The sequence below is a fragment of the Periplaneta americana genome, chromosome 8 (genome assembly GCF_040183065.1).
Source record: "Periplaneta americana isolate PAMFEO1 chromosome 8, P.americana_PAMFEO1_priV1, whole genome shotgun sequence".
In the NCBI taxonomy this organism is placed as follows: Eukaryota; Metazoa; Arthropoda; class Insecta; order Blattodea; family Blattidae; genus Periplaneta; species Periplaneta americana.
In genome coordinates, this window is record NC_091124.1 from 142,204,709 (window position 1) to 142,218,591 (window position 13,883).

General features: G+C 36.2%; 1 protein-coding gene across 3 annotated transcripts in view; it reads left to right on the plus strand.

Moving 5' to 3' along the window:
• LOC138705112 (ankyrin repeat domain-containing protein 26-like) overlaps positions 1–13,883 on the plus strand; it is a 164,792-nt gene that overhangs the window by 8,385 nt on the left and 142,524 nt on the right. The window lies entirely within an intron of this gene.

Below are 13,883 nucleotides of genomic sequence, written 5' to 3' on the forward strand. Positions count from 1 at the left end.
GAGCGCAGTGGGCGACTGCCCCTCATCAATGATGATCGTGTTGAGCTGGTGCGGCAGTGCATCATGGAGAACCGTTGCTTCACGATTACGGAGCAGCCATTTTCCGCAGATATCGCGATCCTTGTTGCATGAGATTGTCACTAAGCACCTGCTGTTCAAAAAAGTATGTGCCAGGTGGGTGCCGAAAAACCTGACACCCGAACACAAAATGCAACATTTAGGAGCAGCACTGACATTTCTGAAACGGTATCACGATGACGGCGACGAGTTCCTTGACAGGATCGTCACGGGCGATGAGACTTGGATTTCGCACTTCACCCTGGAAACCAAGCAGCAGTCAATGCATTGGCGGCATAGTGGATCTCTGGTCAGGACGAAATTCAAACAGACGCTGTCGGTACGGAAAGTGATGTGCACGGTGTTCTGGGACAGGAAGGGCATTCTGCTCATTGACTTCCTTCCAAGAGGTGAAACAGTGAACGCTGACCGTTACTGTGAAACACTGCGAAAATTGTGATGTGCCATTCAAAACAAGAGGCGTGGAATGCTTACTGCAGGTGTTGTGCTCCTCCATGACAATGCTCGTCTACATACGGCTCGGCACACAGCAGCTGTTTTGACGGAATTTGGCTGAGTGTTGTTTGATCATCCACCCTACCGTCCTGATCTTGCTCCCAGCGATTTTCACGTTTTCTTGCACCTCAAGAAATTCCTGTCCTCCGGTGAGTGTTTTGGCAACAACAAAGAGCTGAAGATGTCTTGTCACACGCTGGTTCCATTCACAGGCGGCAGAGTTCTACGACAGAGGGATACAAAAGTTGATCCCACGATATGACAAGTGTCTCAATTCTGATGGTGGCTATGTTGAAAAATAGCTGAAACATTGCTGTACCTGTTGCCAATAAATGTTTTCCTGAAAGTGTGTGTTCTTTTTCTTTTAAAAAAATAGGGAAACTTACTTTCTGGATGCGCTTCGTACATGTTCATTATCTAATCACTGCTTCGTATTTGTCAATAAAATATATACAGCCCGCCTATGTAAAATGTATATATTTTTTATTATTCATCATTATAGCAAGAATGGCAAAAAAAAAAAATAGAATTATTGTCTGTGTCCTATGGTTCATTCTATTCGTTAACAAAGTTTGTTTGAGAATATAAAAATATTGACGTAAATTTCAATGTTCATTTAAAGAATGGCTATTAATAGAAAATTGAAGTAACATTAAATTTAATATGCATGTTTTATTTTGAAAATATTATTATTTAAATCACCATTACACTGCTAAGAACAGGACTTTTTGGTTCCTTACATTTAAAGTGTAGTGAAAGTATTTCAGAGGAGATAGTGCATAAATTTGAATTTGATATGAATAATAGAAAGCATACCCGCCAGCAGCCATGGATGAAATGGATAATGGGTAAGGAGTGTATTGGAATATGCATCATCGTGCAGAAGGGAGAGGGAGAAAGCATACCTCCAGCAGCTACGGATGCATGCTAGTGCATCTCTTATCTGTGACTAAGAGACACTAGCCCGAGGGTGCACTGTGCTGATGACCACTGGTGTAAAATTCGTACGCACTTGGAAACAATGCAAGTTATAGAAACATTGTTTCTCAACTGTTTAGGTATACACCATTGCAATATTATTGTGGTGTGATACAATGTATGTATGTTTAGTCAGCAGTCCAACGAATGGTTGAAACCACAGTCTAGTACATACAATCAAGAAGCTCAGTACATAGGGAAAATGCATCCAATGACAGTTGAACTTCAGTTGCTAGCCACTAGGTTCGCTACTATAACACAGTCTATTGTTCCTAGTACTCTCAGTTGCTAACCGCTTGGAGCATTGTATTGCGAGAAAAATTCACCCCAAGCTTCGTGACTGTATGTATTAGACTGTGGTTGAAACCTCATAAATGACACCAAGGCAACTATGTCAGGAAATCAACAGGGCCGTATTTATAAATCCTTCTCTGGCAAAAAAAAAAAAAAATTGTCCCTCCAAAAAAGAAAGATAGCCTACACAAGATTTATTTGAATTTTGATTTCTTGCACTTGTCTAACAATAATGCATATTTTGAATAACTGAAATTATAAACGTAAATAAGGAGGTCGGAATGACAGTGGAATAATTCATAGAATTTATTGTTGCTGCTAAATTATTTTTTTCCTACACGATTACAACCTTGGTTTTGTTACAGTGTAGTTGGCCTCTGTCGAAACAATTTATTATGAAAATATTATTTAGGTCTACTTCACTGTCATTCTAATCATCACCCTCAAATATACATGAGTTTCTTCAGGCCCCAGAACACTATTTATGATCACAAGAAGTTTCCTCTTCAGTCTGTAATTGGCAGACAACAATTATTTATATTCTGTACCACAGATACGTTCAATTTCATTGAAGTTTTTTTTTGGAAATTTCCAGAAATTGGACAATTGTCCATCTTGTCACCCTCCTAAATACAGCCCTGGAGATAATGGGGTAGGGTGACTAGTTCCTTTCCCCCTTCACTGACTAATATTTTTTACTCATCAGACTTGAGATGTATGCAACTTATTGTTCTTCCTCTGATATATATTCGTCATGCGATACATACTGTTTGATAACAGATAGGCCTATATAACCTCTGATTGAGGTTCTGTCTCATATGTATGTACAGCAGTGGCAAAAAAACCGGACTGATGCTTGTCACTGATTTCAGAGCCTTGTTCACTCAGAGCACGATAGACTGGTAACTAAGACTTTCGTGGTTCGAATCCTGGCTGGGAAGAAAACTTTTTTTTTTTGTTCCTTATTCAAATTTATTCCCAATGCTTTTCGATTGCAGCGATATTTTGCTACTTAATTAACTTATTATTCCCAGAACATGAATTTTACCAGCAATCGATAAGTATTGGGAATAAATTTGAATAAGGAACAAAAAAAGTTTTCTTCCCAGGCAGGATTCGAATCACAAAAGTCTTAGTTACCAGTCTATTGTGCTCTGAAGTGAACAAGGCTCTGAAATCAGCTACAAAGGTCAGTCCGGTTCTTTTTTGCCACTACTGTACAGTTGTCAAAAAAAAAAGTGGCCACACTCGTAAACAGCGAATATTTTCAAAGTCCACTTCGGGTCGCGGCGATGTTACACGATGCATCTGCTTGTACAAGCAGTTCCGGAACTATGAAAGTGTTCCATATCTGCGCCTCGTAGACCAGCGGTAGAGTGCTTGTTTAATGGTTGAAAGGTCGTGTGTTCGGGCCTTCTTGAAGTTTTCGTTTTTATTTTTAATCGTTCTTTAGCAATGTAAATGATATTCAAATTACCATTTATATCCAGTTATCGTTCTTTATGGATATCACGTTATTTATATTTTGTTATCGTTCTTTAGAGATATGAATAAAATTCAAGTCATCATTTGTATTCTGTTATCGTTTTATAACGATATGAATAATAATTATTATTGTATCTCCAATGGGGGTTAGCCTTATTTTACATATGTATGTTAGGGCTATAGTTTTATATACAAAAAACATAAGCATAAAGAGAAATGGAAAAGAAAATTAAATTAGCTTACGCGATGTAAACAAAACATAAACAATCCGTAAATTAGGCATTGCGATTGCAAAACAAATATCAGGTATCAATTTGAAACATACAAAAACATTAACAACACACCTACATAACACTTCTATAACACAAATATGCAGCTTTCCGAACCATACATCATAAATTAATACACAATAGTCACACAAACACAATCAAACTATAATTACGACATTGCGACGACATCAAGCATCCCATAACTGACTCACATTACATAACAAATCAAGCATCCGTTACAACACATACACTTCAACATAGTAACCACACTTTTAAAAGTTACAAATTTGGCTCCAAGAAGAATAAATAGGACACTGTTACTAATTACTATTCTTCTACAATTTCTTAAATACATCTGTAATAAATCTGTGAAATTCCGATATGAATAATATTCACGTTTTTTTATATTGTTATCGTTCTTTAGCGATTTAAATAATATTCAAATTATCATTTATATTCTGTTTTCCTTCATTAGCATTATAAAACAATATTCAAGTTATTTATATTGTTATTGTTCTTTCGTAATATAAATAATCTGTATTTTATGTAAGTAATTATTGTAACACAAATAACCATCTTTCTTTGTAAAATAGGTTATTTTATTTAGATAATTAAATACTTATTATATAATATCTTATATTAATTAAACAAACCGATATTTATCATTTATATTCTGTTATCGTTCTTCAGTGATACTGTATAAATAATATTCAAGTTATTTATATTGTAATCGTTCTTTAGCGATATAAATAACATAAATTTAATATTAGGTTTGGAAAAATCCAGTTGCATAATACTGGTATTAGTTTTTCTTTTTGTATTACATTATACTATCTTGAACCACAATAAAATGAAAAGGAGTAATGAAGAATTGAACCTGAGACGTTGACATCTAAATTCCGACATTCGTCCGCTGAGCTACGAGGGCAAAGTATGGAAACATTTTCGGAAAAATTGGCCCAATCACACTCTAAGATTTTCTGATGATTCGTAGAAGCTAGTCCAGGATGCGGGGGGCAAAGGCTAATTGAGATTTCCCGGTCTCTGATCGGGTCAAACATCCTGATAGAATTAATATTTAATCCTTGCCGTGACTTTCGGTGAAGTCCGGAGGGCCCAATTAGTCAAATCCACTCTCCTCATCTCCACGCTAGGGCCCCCTGGAATTTAATAAGATGCGAAAGAGATAGTGGTGTGCGGAAAGCAACGGGATATTACCACATTTAGGCCTATCCTTCCCAAGAAAAACTGTAAACATGAACAAAGGAAGCTTTTAATAGAAGAAGGATCTTCTGCGGACCTCTGGAAAAAGAACTAAGGAAGAGACTAGTGAAGTGCTTTGTGTGGAGTGTGGCATTATATGGGGAAAGAACATGGACATTACGACGAAATGAAGAGAAACGAATTGAAGCATTTGAAATGTGGATGTGGAGAAGAACGGTGCGTGTGAAGTGGACAGAGAGAATAAGAAATAAAATTGTGTTTGAAAAAGTGAGTGAAGAAAGAATGATGCTGAAACTGATTAGAAAGAGAAAAAGGAATTGGTTGGTTCTCTGGTTGAAAAGAATATAAGACGACATTAGGATATGTGGATCATATGCGGAGACTAAGAGGAAGGCAGAAAATAGGAAAGATTGGAGATTGCTGGATTTGCAATGAAAGACCTGCCCATGGACAGAAGACTTATGTATGTATGTTCAGAATGCCTGGAATATCGTGTCTAAGAACAGTCGCTATTTGCAAAGACTAGTCAATTCCATGCCCGCTCGACTGCAAGATGATCGAGATAAGAGGAAGATAGACTAAATATTGAATTGTGGCTTTTTGTTTTGTTTTTTGAACGCTTAATTGTTTGAATGTTTTAAGGCCGACGCCAGTAAATTTGTTTTGTTTATGCCACGAAAGATATTTTATTGAGAATAAAATCTTTTTTCTTTCCATTTGCAGCCACAATATCATAATGATAAAGTCATGGCATAATATATGAATGAACCTGATGTTAATTAGTAAAATAATCGTAAAAGAGAAAGGAGCCATTATGTATAGTTTGTCTCTCTATCAAAAACAGAACAAAAAAGAACATAAAAAGCACGAGGTTGTAGTCGAACGCAGGACCTCATGAATAAGAGGCCTGAACGCTACCATTATGCTATTGAATAACACATAGTATACTTCAATTATAACTGTAGATATCAGGCAACGTGGTCCAACAACATGTAACATCGCCTGTCTCCGAATTGTAGCGAAGATCCGAAGGGAACTTTGTTTCAGGAGAGCGGCCACTTTTTCTTTTGACAGCTGTACATCTATTCACCGTGCAGCATGATTTTCTATGAATTGAAACTAAGTAGCATTTCTTATCGATTGCGAAAATGTACTTAGTTTTTGCCCATCACATGAGAATATTCCACAATTCGCAATTTTATTTTTAATTAAGGAACGTGGGGACTGAATTTTTTAAACTTTCACATTTCTGGGCAGATTTTCTTAACATTTTTACTGTCAATTAACAATATTAACAGTAATAATATTACCAAATTTTAATTTAATCGGACGAATAGTTATTAAGTTATTATTTTTTAAATATTTTATATGCAAATAATGCTAATTAATCAAATGTTCCATGGACCAATGTTTTCTAGATATAATATTAAATGTAATAATATTTCTTTTGAGTATGAATAAAGTCATAGAAATACTTTTACAGTGAGATATTTAGTATAACTGATTTTATTTAATTGTAATATTTTTAGGGGGGATTGTAGACCCTATTCCCGCCATGTTAATTTTACCTACTTTAGGTAAACTTTTCTCAGAAACTTTCACACAGTTACGAAACTTTGCACATTTATAGTTTGGATCTTTTTTAATTTTTGTGTATTTTTAAAGTGTGTTCGTACAAAAATTAATATTTTAAATTATTTTTTGACAATTTTTTTTTGCTGCAGTTTTAAAATAATTTCATATATCTCTCTGTAAATTGTTAGGTTAATGTGGATGTGAATTAAATATTTAATGTTTTCACCGCTGCTGCATGCCTGGTCTGTATTGGACCCTGGTAGAATTTTTTCATCCCTTAATAAGCGGCCACTCCCTGATTTTTGTACCTGAAGTAAATGCACACGGATGTGCAGGTGCCTGTTCCTATCTCTGGTATATTTATGACTGTTTGAGGTTTTACAGACAGTATATCTTAGCTACTAAAATCTCGAAATGTCACGCACAGATGTGCAATAAAACATGTGTAATTGCATTTTATAGCAGATTTTAGAAATTATACTTCTGCATAAATTTAAAAAAAAATCGTTGCGTGAGAATATTTAGGCTCCACCTGCTTTAGAATATGACGAATGGAACTGAAAGATTTCCGTTAAAATTATTTTTGTAAATTAGCTGGATAACCAATTACAAGAATCCAAATTTTAAAGCAACACAACAATAGCATCAAAGAATAATTTCCTTCAACTGCCAATCAGTCCCCAGATTGAGTTTAGCACTTGCCAGTGAATGATAGCTGTATGTTGACATGTTATTTATTTAAAAAATGTCACAGACTCTGATTTACACGTATTTAACAAACATGAACGCGATATATTTGCCTGCAAAAATATTGTTTTTAGTTATTTTGGCTTTTGTGACCTGTGAAAAATTCTGATGTGATGGGGCTATTTGGAAGTCAGTTTCGAAATCGGCACAAAAAAACTGTTAAGAATCAGTTATCAGATCAAAATCATCGGAAAAAAAGTATTAAAATACAGCATGGTGTTCAGGCAGCCTACATCTCACTTGACTATGTGACAGAGGAAGAACAATAATTGTTTGTATACATCTGAAATCTGATTAGTATGACACGTATCTAGTCAGCAATGTATGCAATGGAGGGAGAAAGAAACTGGCCACCCTACTCCATTATCTCCTGGCTTAGTTACTTCATGAGTGATGGCTTATTGGTGTCACTTGTGAGGTTCAAACCTGTATTTGGACAGTTGACTAAACAACAAACGGCAAAAGATATATCATCCAGAACGTCAATCAGAGGTAGTGATATGATGTTTCGAATAAATTTCACAACGACCAGTGGTTTATTGATTACTAGTCTAATCTAGACTGCATCTGTCCACCTGTATGGAGTACTGGTTAGCATGTCCGATGGTGAACGAGCAGACCCGGGTTCAAATCCTTGTTGGGACAAGTTAACTTTTGGCATTGGACCTCAGACTCATTTATTCATAATTTATTCACATATCATTATCACCACCGCCACTGCCACTGCCACTGCCCCCACCCCCGCCTCCGCCCCGCCCCCGCCGCTGTCTCAGTTAAGTTCATGGTGCAAAATGCTGTACTTGTACAAAAGCATGACCTCATTCACAGAACAGGTGGTATGCACAATAGGCCTCAGGCTGCAGTGCAAGCCTTCGGGCCTCTCTTTCATTAAAAAAAAAGCAGCGGGATCTTGGGGAGTGCACAGTGTAGCCCTAGAATAAGGCGAATTCCGAAATTGCGGGAAAATTTCTCAGATAAGGCTATCAACATTGTAACAGAAACCATGTTCTGTTTATCTATCGATTTCCCATAATGCAAATATCACAAGTCGTAAGTTCGGAAATTTACTGCTGAACCCTGAGAAAGAAGCAAGTACATAGTGAACTACGTCAATAAATATGTGACTTCATTTGGTATTGTTTTAAAGACTTCTGCCAGTGAACAATCAACAATTTTGTAGCAAGTGCGATGTTCATGAAAAGATTTTGACTTCGAAGGTGCTATCAGAGACTTTGCTGCCATAAAAGCACACCAAGAGGACTTACATATAAAAATTTGATAGGGGAACCTTGGTTCCCTAATGTCCGTTGAATAACATCTAATGTATGTTGTAGAATAAAATTATATTTATAACATTAATGAAAACAAACCCACGCCAAATCATAAATAAATAAATAAATAGATTAATTAAATAATAAACTCTATTTTTTCTCCAGTGATTTTTAGTCTGATAATTGCATACAGCAAAATTTCCAGTATTAATTAGGTCAGCACAATACGGAATTTTAATTTAAATAGGCCTATGTTTAGTACAATTCTGTAAATTCCTTCATTTTATTTTCCAATGAAACACGAAATATTTGAAAACTCGCCATGTGATTGAATGAGCAAAAAATGCCATTATTATTAGTGTGCCTCTTCCACCCCCTCTCAGCTTTCTCCATAGTGGCGTGATTCACTATCATATCTATAGAAGACACATTTTTCTAGGCACAGTACTTCTATGGATAAATGGCAGGCCTATCGCAGAAGATGATAAGATGAAAGATAAGAAGTGATGATAAAGGATTAATTTATTAGGATTGGAGTCAGATGGTGGCTTTTAAATTGGTAATGATACTATTCCAGTATTTCTCTAGAGTGATTTTGAAAACCACAAAATACCCGTCAGGATAGCTGAGCCTGAGGATCGAACCTTAGACCTCTCAAATACAGGGCGGGAATGCCAATTACTATTCGCCATGCTTGGTTATAATTGTTATAAAAAAATTAGACCTTTCAGTCCTGCCACCTCTACCACCACCAAGATCAGCACCAGCACCACTACTACTTCTTCTTCAATTCCCTTCTACCTATGGTGTTGTAGAGGTACCACCATCACCATTAGAGTAAAATGTAACAAATTTGAAAGGGCACTCAAAATTAGTTCGCTATAATGAAATTTCGTTAAATTTACAGTAATATTTTTATAAACATTACCTTTAAAGAATATATAACTGGAATAAAGAAGAAAATAGTCGATGCACTGATCCCATACTTCCCCGCCACATCTTCCTTTCTCATACTCATACATGAGGATATTCGATTCTGCTTTACAAAAAACTCGTTATACGAGGGTTCTTGAAAAGTTCATAGCCTGACATAGAAATTGAACTAGGATTATTCTGAAGAAATCTTTATTTCTCAACATAATCCCTCCAGTGAGTTTCACACACTTAGTCCACTGTGCTGCAATGTTGCTATACTCTCCTTGTATACAGATTCTTCGAAGTCTGCAAAAGCCTTCTGCTGCTGCGATAACCTCGTCATTTGATGAAAATTTCTTTCCAGTAAAGTGAATTTAGAACTTTGGGAAGAGAAAAAAGTCAGAGTGTGGTATCTGGTGATTAGGTGGATGTGCTGCTACAATTCGAACCGTAGTTCGTGTAGTTTAGCAACTGCGATTGCAGACATGTGAGCAGGTGCATTGTCATGATGAAACAACACTTTCTTCTCGATCGCTCTCTTCTCGCGAATTTTCCCTTTCAGTTGCTGCAGAAGATTTGAATAGTATTCTCGGGTTATTATTCTCTCCTTTGCTAGACAGTCAATCATGATTATCCTCTTAGAAACAGAACACTGATACCATGACTGACTTTTCCAGGCAATTGAACAGCTTTTGCTTTCTTTGGAGGCGAAGAATTACTGTGCTTCCATTGTTTCGACTGCTGTTTAAAAAAATAGTGTGTATTTTTCTCGAATCGAGCCAGACAATCCCTCAAAATTTGACAACGGACACACTTTTGTTCCAGTGTTAACAAACTTGATACCCCACTTTGTACAGACCTTGAACATGCCCAAGACATTAAGATGTGGCGCACCCATTCAGTAGATACACATAACTTTGCTAGTTTCCCGCACTTTCAGTTGACGATCATTCAACATCACATTGTGGATTTTTTCTACGATTTCTTCACTTGTTGCTGTTACTGGACTTAACGGATTCCCACAGTGTAGCATCCATGTTTGCTTTAATTTCTGTTGAACTAATTTCCTTTTTACGTAATATTTAATCTCAGCACAAAGCTCGATATTTTCCATTTTTGCCAATCTGTTCTGCACACTTACTTCAAAATTAAACTACAAAAAATGCACTCAACAGAAAAATATAATTTTTTTTGTGTTTGAACTAATGTAAAATGGCCGCTAACAGAGGCGCATTGTTGGCACGTTTTCAATGCCATCTATGTGTCAGATCACGAACTTTTCAATCGCACTTCGTAACAAATATTTTTTCTTTCATTGGAATCATTTTTACATTTGCTAAACTGGTAAATTCTTTAGCGTTCGTTATAGCGACATTTTACTATGCTGCCGCCACCACCACCACCACCAACACCAACACCACTACCACTCCCGACAATCACTACCATCCCCAACAACCACCCCCACCCCCACCACCACCACCACCACCACAACCACAACCACCACCACTGAAGTGGTTGCGCTGGAGCATTCCCCAACTGTAAGGCGAATCATTGGTCTCATCTTGCGAAAATAGACTTACCATTTCGCAATCAGCAACAGCAATGCTAGATAAGCTCACAGTAGGTATAGCATGTTAAAGTCAATTAAAATTAGTATTGTACTTAAATTTTAGAATTTATAAAACAGTTATGTTACCGGTTGTTCTTTATGGTTGTGAAACTTGGACTCTCACTTTGAGAGAGGAACATAGGTTAAGGGTGTTTGAGAATAAGGTGCTTAGGAAAATATTTGGGGCTAAAAGGGATGAAGTTACAGGAGAATGGAGAAAATTACACAACGCAGAACTGCACACATTCTATTCTTCACCTGACATAATTAGGAACGTTAAATCCAGATGTTTGAGTTGGGCAGGACATGTAGCATGTATGGGCGAATCCAGAAATGCATATAGAGTGTTAGTTGGGAGGCCGGAGGCAAAAAGACCTTTGGGGAGGCCGAGACGTAGATGGGAAGATAATATTAAAATGGATTTGAGGGAGGTGGGATATGATGATAGAAACTGGATTGATCTTGCTCAGGATAGGAACCTATGGTGGGCTTATGTGAGGGCAGCAGTGAACCTTCGGGTTCCTTAAAAGCCAGTAAGTAAGTAAGTATTGTACTTAAATTTATTAATATTATCATTATTATTCCAAAACTTTGTTTAGCTCCTTTGTAACAGGTGTCATTTTTTTCTTTATGTTGCTCTTCAGACTCTAACAATTCATCACCAGAACACGTCATGCACTTAATGTTCTACATTACAACTTTGTAGAAAACCTGTAACTTAAATTTTTCTAGTAATTTTCGCTTTAACAGAAAAATTGGTGTTAACATGTATAATGAACTATCATGAGACCGAAAATCGCACTTTTGAAATTTTGTCTGTCTGTCTTATTATGTTTGTTATCTTTTCATTCGATAATGGCTGAACGCATTTCTATGAAAATTAGTATGCAAAATAAGTTAGATCTCACTAATTACAGCTTTTAAAATAATTCAGAAGCAAACGACTTATAACTTAAAATAATCTAATAATTATTAAGAGGGAGGAAGGTATTGGTCATTTTAAAACCCTGAGGATAAAGAATTGGAAAATGCTGGCAGTAAATAGAGAGTATTGGAAAATGCTCCTGAAGAAGCCCAGTGTCCACATCAGACTGGAGAGCCAGGAATGATGATGAATTATTCATTAACAAAGAAGACTCACCAAGTGACAGTGGATTTTCACAACGATTGTTCTCCCATACCATCCATTTGAAATAAGAAACCTCTCTATAAATTTTTTCATTGGGAGGAAGCCTAGTTTTCAAGATATAAACTTTTCAAATTCTTCAATCCAGAGCTATAACAGCTAATGCAAACAGTGCTATGTACTAGACATATCAGACAATAAATCTCATCTAGCTACATCCCGAACTATCAAAATCTCCTTAAATAATATAATGTAAGAAAATGGCTCCAGATATAATAATATTCATGAACTTGACTATAGAATAATCTATGAAAAATTGATAAGGAAATGTAAGCATAGCTGAAATTACTCACTGTACTAATCACAGTAGTGGAAATAGTTGCAAAAATGCTCAAAATCCTGGGGAACTTTGCATCACGAACATTTCAGAAAAATAAGTTTCTCGCAGTCAGCTTTAGAGCAGTTTCGTACGAGTCTACCAAAAGAATGCTATGTTCATAGGCAGCAGTGGCGTAGCATCAATGTAAGCTAAAAAGCTCAGCTTCCCCAGTTAATAATAGTTTCATAATAAACCTGCAGTCTATGGACAAAATTATTTATTAATTTTAATAGAATTTATATTTACACGTTAAATATTGTGATGCGGCAGCTCAGGATGATTTGTGATGCAGCAGTAAACAAGAAGCCTGCACACACCAGCTTCCAACCAGACTGGTTTCTTACACTCATTCTTCTGTGTAACCCACCCCGCAGATTTTCCATCCCTTTCTAACTAAACTATCCTGGTCGCAAGGCTAGCAAGAAGCTAGCTTTGATATTGAAAATAAGTAGTTTCCGAGTTATCCCTTTTCGTCAGTTGTGTTCAGTTGAAGTGTTAGTGTGCATTGTGGCTGATATAATAAATAATGAGTGAAATAAGAGTTCCTGACACCAATTTACTTGAATTTTTTAGGACAATTCTATTATCAAGACTGACTTACGAACAAGAGTGTGATCTAAAAAACAAATGACCAACTCCCTTGCTTCAATGAAGGACACAACCAAAAGACGGACACATACTTACGTACTGTATCTATTGACCGTTAATATTGTGATTCCTCTAAATATGACAGGGAGTGAGCTAATGTTATACAGTACATATACGTGTCTATTTGTTAGAGATATGTGTAAACCTTGAAATCATATTTTACTACGTACCATTTGAGGTCATGCCTTATTGGTGTTACTTACGAGATTCCAACCAATCTTCGACTGCTGACTTGACATTGACTACTATTTATTTTAAGACTATATTTTTGTAATACGTTTTCCCATATTGCATGAAAGACAACTTGAATTAGCTTCCCCTGCTCAAAATTTCATGCTACGCCACTGATAGGCAGATGGAAAGTATATTTATTGAAACTGCTTGAAAAAGTGAGTTTTCATAAGCTTCACCCATTTTGAGAGCAATGCATAAACATTTTCCTCTCACGATGGCAATGGAGATATGACACTTTTATGAGTGTTAAGTGATTATTTTGCAAAGTCCTATCTCTATGCTAGGCCATCTCTGGATGTAGAAATTTATAGGGAGTTTTCTTATTTCAAGGAACGTGTGGGGGAAATATCGTTCTAAAAATCCATTATCACTTGGTGAGCTTTCCTTGTAAGTAATAACAAAGCTGTTTTTGAAAATATAATAGATTTAAGTCAATTATATTTATTTGTAACAAGTACAGTGAAGTGTACAGGTATGGCTAGTTTATTAATATTTTCAGGATTGTGTTGCCATCTGCCTCGAATCAGCAGGATTATGCCAAAGAAGCCTGGCTTTC